A 17,257-nucleotide genomic window follows, 5' to 3' on the forward strand; every position below is an offset into this window, starting at 1 on the left:
TGTGTTTGGAGAAGGGGAGGAATATTCCCCCCAAACGACTTGTCTATCTGCGTGCGCGTGCGTGCGTGCGTGCGTGTGTGTGTGTGGGGTGGGGGTGTTTTACCTGCAGAGCTCCACACACTCAGGATATATTTCCCAAACTCCAAGAGATCAAAGATCCAATTTCCCACACTTGCCACTTCAGGAGCTCATCAATAAAATACTAATCACTTCAAGCATGATTCTGAGAATGGAGCAGCAGCCGAAGGCTTAGAGAGACTTCCATATCACAAAAAAGCACCTCAGCTCTGACGGCCTGAGCACACATGCACGCACGCACACACACACACACACACACACACACACACACACACACACACACACACACACACACACACACACGCAGGCAGGCAGCTTGATCCAGTGGCTGTCCTGCCTCTTCTTTGATAATCACATGGAGGTTTAACATCCAGGACTGGAGCTCAGAGAGAACTTCTCCTCACATGACAGAAATCACACACTATTTCATCTGCATATGAATGAAAGTTGAGCCCTTTGATCTAAACATGTATTAGTCACTCATTATTGTAGGGCCCAACAACACAAGGTTTTTAGGGCAAATATACGTAGCAAAAACATTACAGATACTGAAAAGTCCATATTTCAGCTTTTCGTTTTAGTTTGTTTGTTCATTTGTAATGATCCCTCATATGTGGTGAACAAAAATATGTAAAGGGGCAGCAGGACATCATGAAAAATACATTATCATATTGTCTTAACTAAATCATTGCACAGTTTTTCAATTTTGTTTTGTAAAAAAAATCATATCAGTCAAAAAGCTGTGGGTATCCATGACATGCCAATATCGGCATAACGACTGGAGCGCTGCAGCAGCAGCAGCAGAGCAGCAGCAGAGCAGCAGAGCAGCAGCAGAGCAGCAGCAGAGCAGCAGCAGCAGCAGCAGAGCAGCAGCAGCAGCAGAGCAGCAGAGCAGCAGCAGAGCAGCAGCAGAGCAGCAGCAGAGCAGCAGCAGCAGAGCAGCAGCAGAGCAGCAGCAGAGCAGCAGCAGAGCAGCAGAGCAGCAGCAGAGCAGCAGAGCAGCAGCAGCAGAGCAGCAGCAGAGCAGCAGCAGCAGCAGCAGCAGAGCAGCAGCAGAGCAGCAGAGCAGCAGCAGAGCAGCAGAGCAGCAGCAGCAGAGCAGCAGCAGCAGAGCAGCAGCAGCAGAGCAGCAGCAGAGCAGCAGCAGCAGCAGCAGCAGAGCAGCAGCAGAGCAGCAGCAGAGCAGCAGAGCAGCAGCAGAGCAGCAGCAGAGCAGCAGAGCAGCAGCAGAGCAGCAGCAGAGCAGCAGCAGAGCAGCAGCAGAGCAGCAGAGCAGCAGCAGCAGAGCAGCAGCAGCAGCAGCAGAGCAGCAGAGCAGCAGCAGAGCAGCAGCAGAGCAGCAGCAGAGCAGCAGAGCAGCAGCAGCAGAGCAGCAGAGCAGCAGCAGAGCAGCAGCAGAGCAGCAGAGCAGCAGCAGAGCAGCAGCAGAGCAGCAGCAGAGCAGCAGCAGCAGAGCAGCAGAGCAGCAGCAGCAGAGCAGCAGAGCAGCAGCAGCAGCAGCAGCAGCAGCAGAGCAGCAGAGCAGCAGCAGCAGCAGAGCAGCAGCAGCAGCAGAGCAGCAGCAGCAGCAGAGCAGCAGCAGAGCAGCAGAGCAGCAGCAGAGCAGCAGCAGCAGCAGCAGAGCAGCAGAGCAGCAGCAGCAGAGCAGCAGCAGAGCAGCAGAGCAGCAGCAGCAGAGCAGCAGCAGAGCAGCAGCAGAGCAGCAGAGCAGCAGCAGCAGCAGAGCAGCAGCAGCAGCAGAGCAGCAGCAGAGCAGCAGAGCAGCAGCAGCAGAGCAGCAGCAGCAGCAGCAGAGCAGCAGAGCAGCAGCAGCAGAGCAGCAGCAGAGCAGCAGAGCAGCAGCAGCAGAGCAGCAGCAGAGCAGCAGCAGAGCAGCAGAGCAGCAGCAGAGCAGCAGCAGAGCAGCAGAGCAGCAGCAGAGCAGCAGAGCAGCAGCAGAGCAGCAGCAGCAGCAGCAGCATAGCAGCAGAGCAGCAGAGCAGCAGCAGAGCCACATGAGTCCTCCTGTTATCACCACCGCCGTTTCTTTGTTTTGCTCTTTGCGACCAACCCGACTAAACAGGGACAGGGGCCGCTCGTGGTTTACATTATCAGAAATGCACTTGTCAGATTTTAAAGAAGTGGCACCTTATTTTATTCATTAAGAAATCCATTAAAAGGCCTTATTCCTTGCAAGTATGTAAAAGATGTGCCTTTCAAGGTAGAGCGAGGGCAAATCCACTCCATCAGCTAATGACGGCACTCATTACACAGAGAAGCCGGCTAATGAAGGTGCGGTGGCCGGCCGATCCCCTCGCCCAGCATAAAGCCCTATGAAATGCTAATATCTCACTTCTAATTAAAGGACTCCAAGTCCAAATGCACCTTCACGGCTAGTAGCCGGCAACATAAATTTTATTTTTCAACACTACACTACACCTAGAGATGTGCCTGAGCAGCATTCCATTAATTCATATTTAACACCCCCACTAGCCTTGCTATCTCTCTCTCCTCTGCCTCAAGCTTTATATTGTGAGTCGGCACATCATTACACTTTCTAAAAGTACCTTTTTTTGTTTTCTGTTGGTGTGCATGTTACTTTCAAGTGCTTTGAGAAACAAACACATACCCATAACAGCCTTTCGTATGTGTCGCAGTGGGAAACGTCAGAGAAGAACAAAGAGAAAAAGGGAAATATGCTGCACCTGTCTACATTTACAGGTTTACACATCTTTGGCTATAAATATGTTGAGAGGAGAGCCTGCTGCCCTTCTCCCAAACTGACCTTGAAGCCAGTAAACAAGCCTTCCCCAAAGTTCATTAACATCAGACAAGGTCTTCCCCTCACATGGAACAAATACATCAAAAGGTCACTGCCATTAGCTTCTCCACAAACTGCATTTAGTCCAGAACCACCACATGATCAGCAAAATGAATCTCAGCTTCTTATTGGAGCACTTCATTGCAGCTGTCTCACAATGACACGCTGGCCAGCATGACAGTCTGAACACTCTCATCTTTACTGAATCACACAAGCAAGCAACCTGAACACCCAACTTTTTACTAAATAAAATTACCGGTGTGCATTTGTCTAAAAACACAAAGGCTCCACATTTAGTTTATCATTTGGCAAAGAGGAGAAGGAAGCGCATGGAACTAAAGGCCAGTGTTAAGAACATATCACATGACGTGTGTTTGATCCCAGCCCAAGTATTTTCCCAGGGATTCTCAGGCTCTGTTCTGTGTAAATCACGCAGTATGACCTTCTACATTCCTCATGCTCCGTCCTCCCATTCATCCACAGGCACAGATAATACTGGGCAAATATCATAAACGTGAGGATTTTAGGATTGAGGTGAGGCTGCCATCTTCCTCCACCGACTGGGGAAAAGAAAGCCCATGCATCTGAAAGTAGACTAACCTGCTGCGAGGGGCCTGACCCTAATGCTAACAGCCTCTATACTGACAATCCATTGAGAATACTCACAGATCACTAATAATGTGCTGTTGTCCTGTTTGGGATTTTACCAGAACAGTGTTTGTTCACCACTGCTCACTAAGAACTGGCAGAAACTCTTCAGCCCACTTCAGACCAACAACACCGGCTGCTACTTGGGGTATTGCAAAACACCTTGCACAAATGCTAAAACTGCAGGAGTTTAGACATGGTGAATCTTGTAAAGTCAATGCAACTGCTTGTAAGTACAAGTTCACGCCAATGCAAGTTGCTTTTCAGCTGTCTGTTGCATCGTGAACCCTCCGGAGACTAAATCACGACATGAGAGAGACACAGATTAAAGCTGGAGCCTACACAACGCTGCACTTCCTCTGCAGCATGACAGCTTCCTCTCCAGTATTAAAGACCGGTTTGCAATGGTTCCAGCGGCTTGTGGCCAGGGCCTGACCTGCAGCTGAACTGGCCTGAGCTCAGCCACAGGGAAGGAGGAGGGCAACAGCCACTCCAGGCACATCCCCCCCACCCCCTGATAAATAACTGAACAGGGCAAACAGAGGCCCATCAGTCAGGCCACACATGGCTAACACCAGCACAGGGACAGAGATCGATGGGGAGATGCAGGCAAATAAAGAAAGACAGAGGGAAGACAAGACGAGAAGGGACAGTGAGGAAGGGACGGGGGCTACGCTGAGGCAGCATCGCAACCATGGAGGAGCGCCAACACGCAGCGGCCGGGGCCAAGTACTACAAGACTGTGAAAGCCATGCAGGCTGTTTTGCCGAGCTGTGACATTTGTTTCTTATTGTCTAAGTGGCAGCTGAAAGCATCTCCCTGCGAAGGCCCCTCGCCTGGGCTCCAGCCTGCTTTGACAGGGAGGTAACCATATTAGGACGTGTATGGTAAAGTAAACAATAACATAGTTGCAATGAGATGGAAATTTTTCAGCTAATGGTGTTTGTCATTCCTGTTTTCAGGGCTCAGAGCAGCCCTGTGTTTTCTCTAGGCAGCCTGAGAGACTTTGTTTATGAAAACAAGTCTTAAGCCAAGTCTAAAACCAGGGCAAAAAAAGAAAGGCTGTAAATAAATACTAGCTTAAAAACAGCCACTACCTTTTTTGTTTGATTACATAAATAAATCCACGTTGCAGTAGAAATGGCCTTGTTCGTCCATATTCTGCTGCCTAAATCTGCAACACTCACACACACTAATCAACCGCTGTCACACCTGCCAGACACTCCACAGGAATACGTCGCCTCACTCTGAAACAGTCTGATATTTACTCACTTGTCTGACAGAAAGAGAGGAATACAGCTGCAGGACTACAGACCTTAGAGAGAGTGTGAGTTAAATTTTTACCTTGTGCCATTGGTGCAATCGCGTGATTGTTACTATTCTGGTAACGGGGGAAGAGCGTCAGACACTTCAGATGAACACAGTCCTTCTTTCTTTCCAGCCTTTCTGTCGTCCCTTCCAATGTAATGGGATACGGCTGCTTTGGGTTCTGGCTGTGATGCCCATCGGTTCCATTCAGCCGTCCACCGCTGTGCATTTTGCCCTCCTGGGGTGGTTAACTTGGTCAGATTCTGCTGTTTTGTTCGTCTCTTCTAGTTTATGTTTCTATCACATATGCAAACTTCCTATGTCCTTTTCTGGTTGTTTTTGCGATTGGGAGTTTGAACTTAGCGTATTTGTGAAAACTCACCAGATTCTGTTCGTGTGGAGACTTTCTGTCTGGCTCGTTCCTCTCTCAGCAGATTATTGCACCGTCCGCCTAAAACCGACTCACTGCGTATTTCCGTGAAGCGGCACACCAAGCTGTCTCTGGTGCAAATAACAACATTGTCTAGAATAGTTGCAATCAGCTCCGGCTGCTGTTGTGCTGCCATGGCACAACGCCTCAGCACATACGCCCCTACCGAAAAGACCCAAGACAAGGATGCGACCAAATGACGTGTAGGTGCCAACTAACTTGTGCTACCAGTGGAAAACTTAGTCGACAGCACTGAGCTTCAACAATCCAGTCATCGAAAGATCTATTAGAGCCTGCAAAGTCAAACATTCACTGGTTCACTGGCTGCTTTTTGTCAATTATCATAAGAAAAGATGAGCCTTTGGGTTGTGGACTGTTGCACTGACTAAAGAAGGTTGCCCCAACTAACCACATGGGGTCAGAGTCAGAATAGCGGTAAAAAGACAGACAAGTCATGTGGTTGATCTCTTTACCATGGTGATGATGTCACACACCAACAAGGACAACATGAACCTGTTAAAGACTAAAGTTGCTGACTTGATCTATTGCTACAGTACGTTAGCATCCGTTAGCTTAGCTATTCGTAAGAGAAGTGGCCCCTCAGCATGGCTGTTCAGCCCTTCTCCAGCTTGAGTCTCTGATATCTGTGCTCTCATCCATTGTGATTGAGAAATGTGTGACATCACCAGAATGCTGGAGTTTCTGTTAGAGCACCTTCAATAGGAGTACACACTCAGTACACACTCACTACTGGCTCCTAAACGACACTGGGTCTGGCTCAAGCAGGGCACCAAAGCACCAAGCGCTGCTAAGACACACACGGTTGCTATGCAACGACGATGCAGCAGGATGTTGTAGAATCAGACGCCTCAGAATGTATCTGTTCAATCACAGGAAGCACTGGTTCTGGTTATGCTGGGGAGGTGAGCAGAGAAGAAGAACCTTGGGATGATTGATTCCCTCCTGCTGGATCACCTGCTCGTGAGCTGCTGGTGGAGCTCATGGTGGACTAGTGGACCTGGACCACTGCAGTGGGTCAGCTGGTCTCTCAGGCCTGGTGTTTGGGTCAAAGGTTCGGTCTGAAGTTCTGGTTCCATGACCCACTGCTGAGAACTTCCCCTCATACACACACTGGAGCCTCAGCTCTTCCTCAATACACCTGAGTCCAGACTGGAGACACTGGAGTCACAGCTCCTCCCCGTTGGGTAGCATTTGTTGCTAACATTAGCAGCTAACATTAGTGGCTAACATCAGCAGCAAGTGCATCGCGCTCTGCCTGTGCATGAATGAACGTGACCACGTAGCATCTGACACACAAATATTACAGGAAAGACTAAACCAACTGTAAAGTTTATGCATTTCATGAAAACTATTTACTGTTTTGATTGTAATCTTTGTTTTTAAGGGTTTCTGACTCGTTTCATTTAAGAAAAAAAGACTGGGATTCCTCAGTGTACCACAAGAGAGAGCCCATGTTTCACTGGTGGTATCACTGGTCTAACTCAACAAACTGGTTTGGCGTTCCATTGCACCAGCATGTTGAACTGCTAATTAGAAAAAAAAATGCTGCTGCCTTCACCTCCACGGGCTCCATAGGTGCAGGACGTATGGTTGAGGCAGATGCAGGACTTCTCCCCTTCATCCTCTCCTCATGTCTTTCTTTCTTTGGTTTCAGCCACCTCACTCAGACTCGGTCCTAATCTCACACCAGAAATGCAAGCTGTTTATTTACGTAAGGCTCAAGCCGTTCCATTAAGTCGGCCCACCAGGTGCTTTATCCCTAAAAGGGATTTGATTTCTAAAATAAACGGAAAATGTGAGGGACTGCCAAGTAGATATTTACCATGACATGGAGAGATTGCAACAAAGTCAAAACTATCCAAATAAGAATCATTGCGCCTCGGAGGATGTTTTTTTTTAGTTTGATTTACACTCGTCATGGTAAAACCCATAAACATGTTTCCTGGTCATGTGGCACGGATCACATCTATAATTTGGGGGAGCAGCTACACTCTGTCCATATATTTAGTCAGATTTTCCATCCCACCAGTTACAGTTTATTATTGTGCTGTATAATTATAGCCAAGGCAGTCTAGCAGGTGCCGGCCCAGACTACCACCAGGAGAGAGGACAAATTGATGGAAGTTATCAGCTAGATTTCACTTCTCAGAGCAGACGCACAGAAAGAAAGAAAAAAAATACCATTTGACACCTTTTCTCACTTTTGTCATTTTCTTTTCATCTGGCTGTAAGACGACTCATCTGCAGATGTAATTTGCTTACTTCTGTCACCTCAGTCAATCTCACGCCACAAAGACTCTGTCGCCTTATCAAAGCTGTCGACAGACCCGAGTTTATACACCCGTCGATATGTTTCAGGGCAAAAGAGACATGTCTGTTTGATGCTGATCGAAAAATAGATTGAAAACTTGCCAGATGCATTTTCTGGAAAAAATAGACATTTTAAGTAGTTTCAAGATAACACATCTGTGATAACACCATTCTGCCTCACAACAGATGATAAATCACATGAGGGCAATGCAAGAGAAATAGTAATGTTTCTGTGCACGTGACAGACTGTGCTCAGCATGACTTTAGCAGTGCAACAGACGAGGAAGAGGCCAGACCTGTGCTCTGGTGGCAGCAGAAGGTGGCCAGGTGAGGGTGTTAGAGAAGCAGTGACACATCCTGTGATCTCAATCAACAGGAAAAGGCGGAAGCATGCTGTCGCTGTTATGTTCCTGCCTTGCTCTCCACTGCTGCATCTTTGTAGGGAGGATAATTTGTCATTTTCACACTGCCTTGCATCCATTCAGCCTGTCACTGTTTTTAACTCCAGCAGCCAAGCTCAGAGAAAGATTACGGTACTTAGAGGGCATGAAAAACACAGCAACACAACTGCAAGTGACAGAGGCGTTTAACTTTCTTGCTAGAAATCTCCCCCATGTGGCACTTTTGCTACAGCGAGTTGTTTATTATGTTCCAAGCTCGGCATAAGCGATTAAAGACTTCTTCAGAATCAAAGTGTTATAAATGCATGGAAACACAGCCGGCTGTAAATGCCACAGAATTAGAAGCTTACCAAGACTAATACTAATACATGGCAATTTTCAGCTTGATGCTGATATAAAGAAATTACTTTTTTAAAGTAAGCAATAAAGGCAGTCAAGGGAACTCTAACAGAGGCCCTATTTTCATCCCAGCATAAATCTGCACACAACCTTTCAGTGGGTCCAACTCATGAATCCACTTGTTTATTCTTAACACACATAAAAGTGGATTAAACAAAGCAAGCTGCACAGCAAAAACTCAGGCAATATAAACCAAAGCATTTACAGCACGATTTTCTCCTCTCTACTAGATGAAGTCCAACGGAGGATGATAAGACTTGGACGCCCTCAAGAAGAATAAGCACATTTAATATCATTCCTTTGGAATAAATTGGTCAAAAGCTGGCTGGTTCATGTCAGAGGCAGCTCTATCACATAGATATGTTCCTACTGTATGATGTTGAGTCTCTTAGTGCCAATTTTAAACATTTAGAGAAATTACAGTGTGTGCAGATTAGGGCTGTCCGATGATACAATGATAGTCTGATGTTCAATATTCGTATAAGTTCCGCTTAAGTCTGCTCTTCTTTGCTCACCATCTTCTGTGGATGATGAGGACACAATGCACAATACATATATGATTTATTGCCAAAATTACGACTGAAATTTTCACTTGTGTTTTTCAGTATGTACAAAATGTGAATATCATATACAGACAGCCACAGCCAGACAGCCAGTTATGGTGCGGAAGGATCTGTTGATCACAGTGTGGATCTTTTTGACATTTGGGCTCCTACACCAGACTGGGGCAGTGTATTCTGCTGTGGAGAGGACAAGGGCTTGTGCTGAGATCCAGGCCCCCCAGGTTGTGCCAGCAAGGCAATGGATCAGAGCCACTCTTGATGTCGCCTTGGCTCTCACATCTTCCAGGTGTTGTTTAAAAGAGAGACTCCTATCCAGGCATACACCAAGGTATTCCGGGGCTTGTTAGAACATGAGGCACTTGTTGTTGACATACGCTTCCAGTTCCTTTTTGGCTTCCTCACCACCTTGTTAAAGTGGAAGGCCGCTGACACCACCTTACCAGTACTAACCTGCAGGCACCAGTTACATAAGTAGGTGGCCAAAGTGCCCAAGTCCTTGATGAGGCCTTCTTCCAACGACTTCTACCTGCTGTTGGTTGATGCTGCATAATGGCCAGGTCATCTGCGCAACCATATTTTCTGGATGCTGTGTGTGGTAGGTCATGGATATAGATGTTTAAGAGCAATAAAGAAAGAATTGACCTCTGTGGGACCCCATTTCTCAGCCTCCTGAGCCTGCTTCGCTGGCTGTCGCTGGTCTGGAAAGTGAAGCTGGGATTTGAGAGCAGCTTCATGATGAAATTCACCATGTGCCAGTCTGGAATGGTCCTTCGCAGCCTCAGATGGAATCCATGGTGGCTGAGTCAGATGGTTATCACGTCTCGTAGCACTACTCCAGCCTCCTCTTTATCTTGGAAGGAGTCCTTGATGTCCTGGGTAAGCAGTGTTAGCTTGTCTACCGTTGACCTGCCCCTACGGAAACCTGCTTGTTCCCTCGGAAGTTGTGGGTCCATCACTGGCTCAGTCCTGCTGAGTATCATCCTCTCAATAATCTTGAAGGGGAGGCAGAGTAGTGAGACGGGCCTGTTGGACTTTGAGTCCTCCATGGGTTTCATTGGCTTCTGACGCACCCTGCTGGATCACAAACTCTGAGTGGATGTTGTTGTGGGTTGATGCCTTGCCCTGCTTCAGTCTGCTGATGCCTGCACTGCATTCAGCTGTTGTGAATGCTCCTGACAGGTTGGAATCTGGAGAGGGAAGAGACCTCACACCATGTCAAATGAGCAAAGTTCCTGTCTTCTCCAGGGAATCTTCTGTTCTTGAGGAGCTGAGACGTAATGCAATCTGCTTTCACCGGGCGTATGTGTGTGTGTGGGGGGGGGGGGTTGTTTTCCAGCGAAAAGCTGGTTTATGATCTGCCATTCCTTGTGGCTGGAGAGTGTGAAGTCGACTGCTTTGACGACTTCATCATCTGGCCGTACAGGTGACATCGAGCTTTTGGAGAAGCGCTGCTGCTTTTGCCTCTACATCCTCCTTGGAGGTGGCCTGCTTGTGGTCTTGCAGGAGGTGGCAATATTCCACATCCCAGCCTGGGACATAGCTCCTATTGTAGCCATATGGGATGGATTGCTTTGCTGCTACAAGCAGAAAATTGCAGTAGCCAGCATACCCAGCATCCAGATCAGATGCTTCTGGATCTGGGAGACCAGGTGCCCTTCTTTCTATCTCTGCCATATATAAGATAAGACCCTTTATTTGAAATGCCATCTCTTGAAAGGTTTGCTGGATGCTGGCTGCACCAATGAGGGGATCCGGGTGATGGATGGTCAGTGATGAGAGCGAAGGAACCTTTCAAGGACATGTCTCTGCTGTAGGATCAGCTCTGCGGCACTGGACAAAGGCCAGGTCCAGGTTGGTGTGGGTGTTCCATTGGGCGAAGTAGAAGGATGGATGTTTTTTTTGGGTCATAAAGCAGCCTGGCATCGGTATTGGAAGCCCATTCACAAAGGGTCTTTCCATCAGCCGAGGTGTGGCTATATCCCCAGTCGGTGTGCTGGCAGTTGAAGTCTCCTGCCTACATGGCAGGGACCAGGGAGAGTGCTGACACTGTCAACACTGCTGGTGGAGGCTTGTAAATGTTGACCACTGATGTATCCTGGATCTTGACGAGCCAGTCAATGCTGAAGTGAGTTAGGGACAGGCCACTGTCTGACCAGGAGAGGTCTGCCCTCACAAAGGCAGCCAGGCTATGTTGCCTGCTGTAGACGGCCCCAGCAAGATGAAACCCTGGAAGCCAAAGCATTTCCTCTTCTGTGCAATGTGTCTCCTGCAAGAGGATGACAGCTGCTACCTTGGTATCGACCATAGGGTGTATGACAGGGGTTCCCAAACTTTTCCATGCCACGGCCCCCCAAACAGCATTAGACTCTGGATGGGGACCCCCTTTGCAAACCCACCGACAATGCTACAAATTATGTATAGAAACATCAACTTTTAGAATGATTTTCTTACTTTTATTAATTATTCAAATATTATTACATTTGTTGAGCATAAGATTATTATTAACATGTTTTCTTTACTGACATGTTGGTCTGTTCCTTCAGTATTTTTCTTGTCAAAAACTTGTCCATTTTAGGCTAGTTACACTGGCTTGAGGAGCAAAGCAGCATGATAAATGGCACAAACTGCCAGGTCTACACACGACTTCATGAACAAGGTTTTGACTGGCAGGCATCCAAAAAATGAGCATGCAAATTGACATTTCAATAAGATATACTATTATAAATGATATTTTATAATGATGATTTTAAAAAAATTACATAATATTGTGTAATAATGATTAAAAAAGATTCTACTTTTTAATTTTTTTCTTATCTTCCCTACAATTTTCTGAGGCCACCCTAGCATGGGGCTGCAGCCCCCACTTTGAAATCACTGGTGTATGACATCCAATTTGGGAGTGGTAAGGCCCACGACATTGAGTTGAAGACCTTGACTGGACTGAAAGACCTTGGTGCTTGACTGTCGTGGTAGGCATCTGTACTGCTGAGGGCCTGCACCCACCAAGCCTCTTATGCCTTGTTCTTCCACCTAGGAGACTGGGTGGCAACATCAGTTTCAAAACCTGGTCTTGCACCATTTCTTATAGTTGCAGAAGAGTCCATGTGGAGACTGTCTTCTCCTCAGACTATCAGTGAGAGAAGGTGACAACCATTGAGGGAGACTATTAATGAGAGAGACTATCAGTGAGGGAGAGACTATCAGTGAGGGAGAGACTATCAGTGAGGGAGACTATCAGTGAGGGAGAGACTATCAGTGAGGGAGAGACTATCAGTGAGAGAAGGTGACAACCATTGAGGGAGACTATTAATGAGAGAGACTATCAGTGAGGGAGAGACTATCAGTGAGAGAAGGTGACAACCATTGAGGGGGACTATTAATGAGAGAGACTATCAGTGAGGGAGAGACTATCAGTGAGGGAGACTATCAGTGAGGGAGAGACTATCAGTGAGGGAGACTATCAGTGAGGGAGACTATCAGTGAGGGAGAGACTATCAGTTAGGGAGAGACTATCAGTGAGGGAGAGACTATAAATGAGGGAGACTATCAGTGAGGGAGACTATCAGTGAGGGAGAGACTATCAGTGAGGGAGAGACTATCAGTGAGGGGGAGACTATCAGTGAGGGAGAGACTATCAGTGAGGGAGAGACTATCAGTGAGGGAGAGACTATCAGTGAGGGAGAGACTATCAGTGAGGGAGACTATCAGTGAAGGAGAGACTATCAGTGAGGGAGAGACTATCAGTGAGGGAGACTATCAGTGAGGGAGACTATCAGTGAAGGAGAGACTATCAGTGAGGGAGACTATCAGTGAGGGAGAGACTATCAGTGAGGGAGAGACTATCAGTGAGGGAGAGACTATCAGTGAGGGAGACTATCAGTGAGGGAGAGACTATCAGTGAGGGAGACTATCAGTGAGGGAGACTATCAGTGAGGGAGAGACTATCAGTTAGGGAGAGACTATCAGTGAGGGAGAGACTATAAATGAGGGAGACTATCAGTGAGGGAGACTATCAGTGAGGGAGAGACTATCAGTGAGGGAGAGACTATCAGTGAGGGGGAGACTATCAGTGAGGGAGAGACTATCAGTGAGGGAGAGACTATCAGTGAGGGAGAGACTATCAGTGAGGGAGACTATCAGTGAGGGAGAGACTATCAGTGAGGGAGAGACTATCAGTGAGGGAGACTATCAGTGAAGGAGAGACTATCAGTGAGGGAGACTATCAGTGAGGGAGACTATCAGTGAAGGAGAGACTATCAGTGAGGGAGACTATCAGTGAGGGAGAGACTATCAGTGAGGGAGAGACTATCAGTGAGGGAGAGACTATCAGTGAGGGAGACTATCAGTAAGGGAGAGACTACCAGTGAGGGAGAGACTATCAGTGAGGGAGAGACTACCAGTGAGGGAGAGACTATCAGTGAGGGAGACTATCAGTGAGGGAGACTATCAGTGAGGGAGAGACTATCAGTGAGGGAGAGACTATCAGTGAGGGAGAGACTACCAGTGAGGGAGAGACTATCAGTGAGGGAGAGACTATCAGTGAGGGAGACTATCAGTGAAGGAGAGACTATCAGTGAGGGAGACTATCAGTGAGGGAGACTATCAGTGAAGGAGAGACTATCAGTGAGGGAGACTATCAGTGAGGGAGAGACTATCAGTGAGGGAGAGACTATCAGTGAGGGAGAGACTATCAGTGAGGGAGACTATCAGTAAGGGAGAGACTACCAGTGAGGGAGAGACTATCAGTGAGGGAGAGACTACCAGTGAGGGAGAGACTATCAGTGAGGGAGACTATCAGTGAGGGAGACTATCAGTGAGGGAGAGACTATCAGTGAGGGAGAGACTATCAGTGAGGGAGAGACTACCAGTGAGGGAGAGACTATCAGTGAGGGAGAGACTATCAGTGAGGGAGAGACTCTCAGTGAGGGAGACTATCAGTGAGGGAGACTATCAGTGAGGGAGAGACTATCAGTGAGGGAGACTATCAGTGAGGGAGAGACTATCAGTGAGGGAGAGACTATCAGTGAGGGAGACTATCAGTGAGGGAGAGACTATCAGTGAGGGAGAGACTATCAGTGAAGGAGAGACTACCAGTGAGGGAGACTATCAGTGAGGGAGAGACTATCAGTGAAGGAGAGACTACCAGTGAGGGAGAGACTATCAGTGAGGGAGACTATCAGTGAGGGAGAGACTATCAGTGAGGGAGAGACTATCAGTGAGGGAGACTATCAGTGAGGGAGAGACTATCAGTGAGGGAGACTATCAGTGAGGGAGAGACTATCAGTGAGGGAGAGACTATAAGTGAGGGAGAGACTATCAGTGAGGGAGAGACTATCAGTGAGGGAGACTATCAGTGAAGGAGAGACTATCAGTGAGGGAGAGACTGTTCAGAGCCGTTGGCTGTCGTTATCAATACAGCAGTGGTGGAGTTTTCCAGTCAGCGTCAGCTCACCTTATGTGTGTGCATGTGTTTTTGTGTGTGTGTCCGGGGGGTGTCACTTACTGGGGAGAAGCAGCCCCCACGTCAATGAGAGAATGTATGAGAGACTTGTTTGTACATGGTTTAATCATCAACCCTTCTAAAGTTGATCAGTCTTTTCCAGGCCTGTTCTTTGAGTCAGTGCTGAAAAATTGAAACCTTGGCAGCGTAAAGTTACAAATCAAACACTTCAGGTCAAACGCTATTTTCCAAGTTTATGGTTTTCTCTTGAATTATTTAAAGTGCGACAAAAGGACATTTTGGGATGGAGATTATATCTGTCCTATATGACAAAAATGCACCATCAGGCTGTGTAGTAGCCATCGATGAAGGGTGACGATCCTGGTGGTATGAATGTAGGGGGCGCTCAAGGACCGATACTAACCTGTGTTTTTATTCATTCTTTATTCAGATGGCTGCCGAACGAAACCCAGTGGCAACAATTCAGCGAGCCCCTTCAGGGAAGGCTCGCTGTGATACAGTTGTTTTATTCATTTTTCAAGATTGGTTTTATTTTATTTATGTGTAAATATTTGTATTTAGTTTATTCAAACCTCACTGTTCAATAAATATTTCTTGACATGTAATATTTGATATCATTTCATTTTTTTATGTAAATTGAGTGGGCAAAAGCAGTATCGTTTCAAGAAAATCGGCCATCAGCTAAGGGCGATGGAAAAAACGTAATCGGTATCGGCCCTAAAAAGATCCAGATGGGTCTGTCCTTTCAGTGAACACCCACTTTCTTCTGGATGACTGGGCCAGGAACTCACCGCTGTCTTAAGGGTGATGGTGAAAGAAGCTGAGAGTGCCAGAAATGTGAGGTCTTTTGTGCTTCCTATCCACACAGCAGAGGTGTGTCCTCATAGTCGAGCCTGGAGGAGGAGACCCCACTTGGTAGACTAGACCTGATGATACCTGAATAATACACGGTAGCAACCAGTAGCATCGTCACAGGCAATGATGTGATAATGTTGGCCGTATACACACACACACACACACACACACACACACACACACACACACACACACAATATGGATGGATGGATAGATATAGATATATACACACACACACACGTGTATATATACACATATATACATGCATATAGCATTTTATAAATCTATGTATATGTATATATACGTATATATGTGTGTGTATATATACACGTGTATATATATATATACATATATGTATACATGTGTATATATACATAAATACATATACATAAATATATACACATACACACATATATATACATATATAAATGCTAGTAATTTTCTCATGGTTTGACAGCTGTTTGTTTGTATAACCCTTGCACCTATACACAAATGTATCAAGAAGGACTGCACTAAAGTAGGGTTGTAAACTGTGGTTAAAAAGACAATTATTTACCTTTCAACATGTTTGAAGTATTGAAGTTTGCAGACAACTGAGGAACATCTAGTCAGTCTAATCAGTCACATGACTTCGCTGGCTTGGCATGAGTTAGCTACTCAATTGACATCTAGTGGTCAAATGCAGGTGCTGCAAAGTAAAATATTCTTTGAAAAAGAGTTTTTGTGCATGTGTGCTGCCACTTCATTTGGAACTCAAGTGACTAAGGAGCAGAAGGACGTTCTGGAGATAACTCTGGACAAATAATAAATAAAAAAACAATTCCAGCAATTGAGCGACGACCGTATGTTCCACTCTGTGTGCATTTGACATTTCTACATGGTCTTTCCACAGAACATAAAACCCAATCAACTCACAATTGCTTCACTCAGCCATCCTGTATAGTGTGTGTGTGTGTGTGTGTGTGTGCACGTGTTAAAAGTCAGGTCTTTAAGTATCTATTTACAAGCGTCAATAGTAAGACAGTGTGGAACTTTATTTCCAAAATATAAAAAAGATGACACATATGTCATTACATTATCAGCTCCAGGGCTCCGAGGACGGCTCCAGTCATTACATTTTCATCAACACTGAGCGAGCACATGTAGGTCACATGACCACTGTTCTCTTACTGAATTCTAGCACATACCATTAAATAATCTGACTACCAGATACACTTCACAGTAATGAATCAAATAAAATTCCTCCGTACATGAAAGTGTGACTTCACATGTCCAAGCAAATGTACAATATTTTACTTAAAGCATTTGGACAACAAATAATTATCAAAGTGGCTCTTACAAACATAATGGAGCATGAGAACTGCACATTAGGCTTCCTTGATGAATCAATATGACCACCACACCATTTGCTGTACCTGTTGATGAGCAAACTGCAAAAAAAATCTTATTTCTGGGAAATGCAGTCCTGTTTATGTGTTATTATAATACAGCTGCATTTATTACATTTATAAAGGACTTTAAATGGCAAATACCAATCATTTAATAATCAGCCACTAACGTGATAAGTCATTACATTTTGGCAACTTATTACATTTTGGCTTAATGATGCTTAATGAAATGGCTAAAACTGTTACATTATTTTCAGTTACAACGCTATTTGTTGCTACATACACCCCAGATACACACCAAGTCTACCCGTGGTGATACACACCGTTTCATGAGGACCCCATCTGTGTCAAAAGACGGGTCTAGACATGTAACAGTACTGAAATTCCACATTATTATCATTCCCAAATTATCACTGTTATTGATATTATGACAATATCGTTAAAATGTGTCAGAAAAACTGATGATGTAAGTATATCAATGATATCAACTTTGTATTAAACAAATAACATAATTAAAGTAACTCTCAATCTACATCCTACTGTGCACACAGTTAAGCTACATGCTACAGAGCACAAAGGTAAGCTACATGCTACA

At 45.9% G+C, this 17,257-nt stretch overlaps 1 protein-coding gene across 10 annotated transcripts in view; it reads right to left on the reverse strand.

The window, feature by feature from the left end:
• foxp1b (forkhead box P1b) overlaps nt 1-17,257 on the reverse strand; it is a 163,207-nt gene that overhangs the window by 84,522 nt on the left and 61,428 nt on the right. The window lies entirely within an intron of this gene.

The sequence above is a fragment of the Aulostomus chinensis genome, chromosome 3, assembly GCF_037954235.1.
Source record: "Aulostomus chinensis isolate RoL2024-O1b breed Wild chromosome 3, RoL_Achi_v1.0, whole genome shotgun sequence".
Classification (NCBI taxonomy): Eukaryota; Metazoa; Chordata; class Actinopteri; order Syngnathiformes; family Aulostomidae; genus Aulostomus; species Aulostomus chinensis.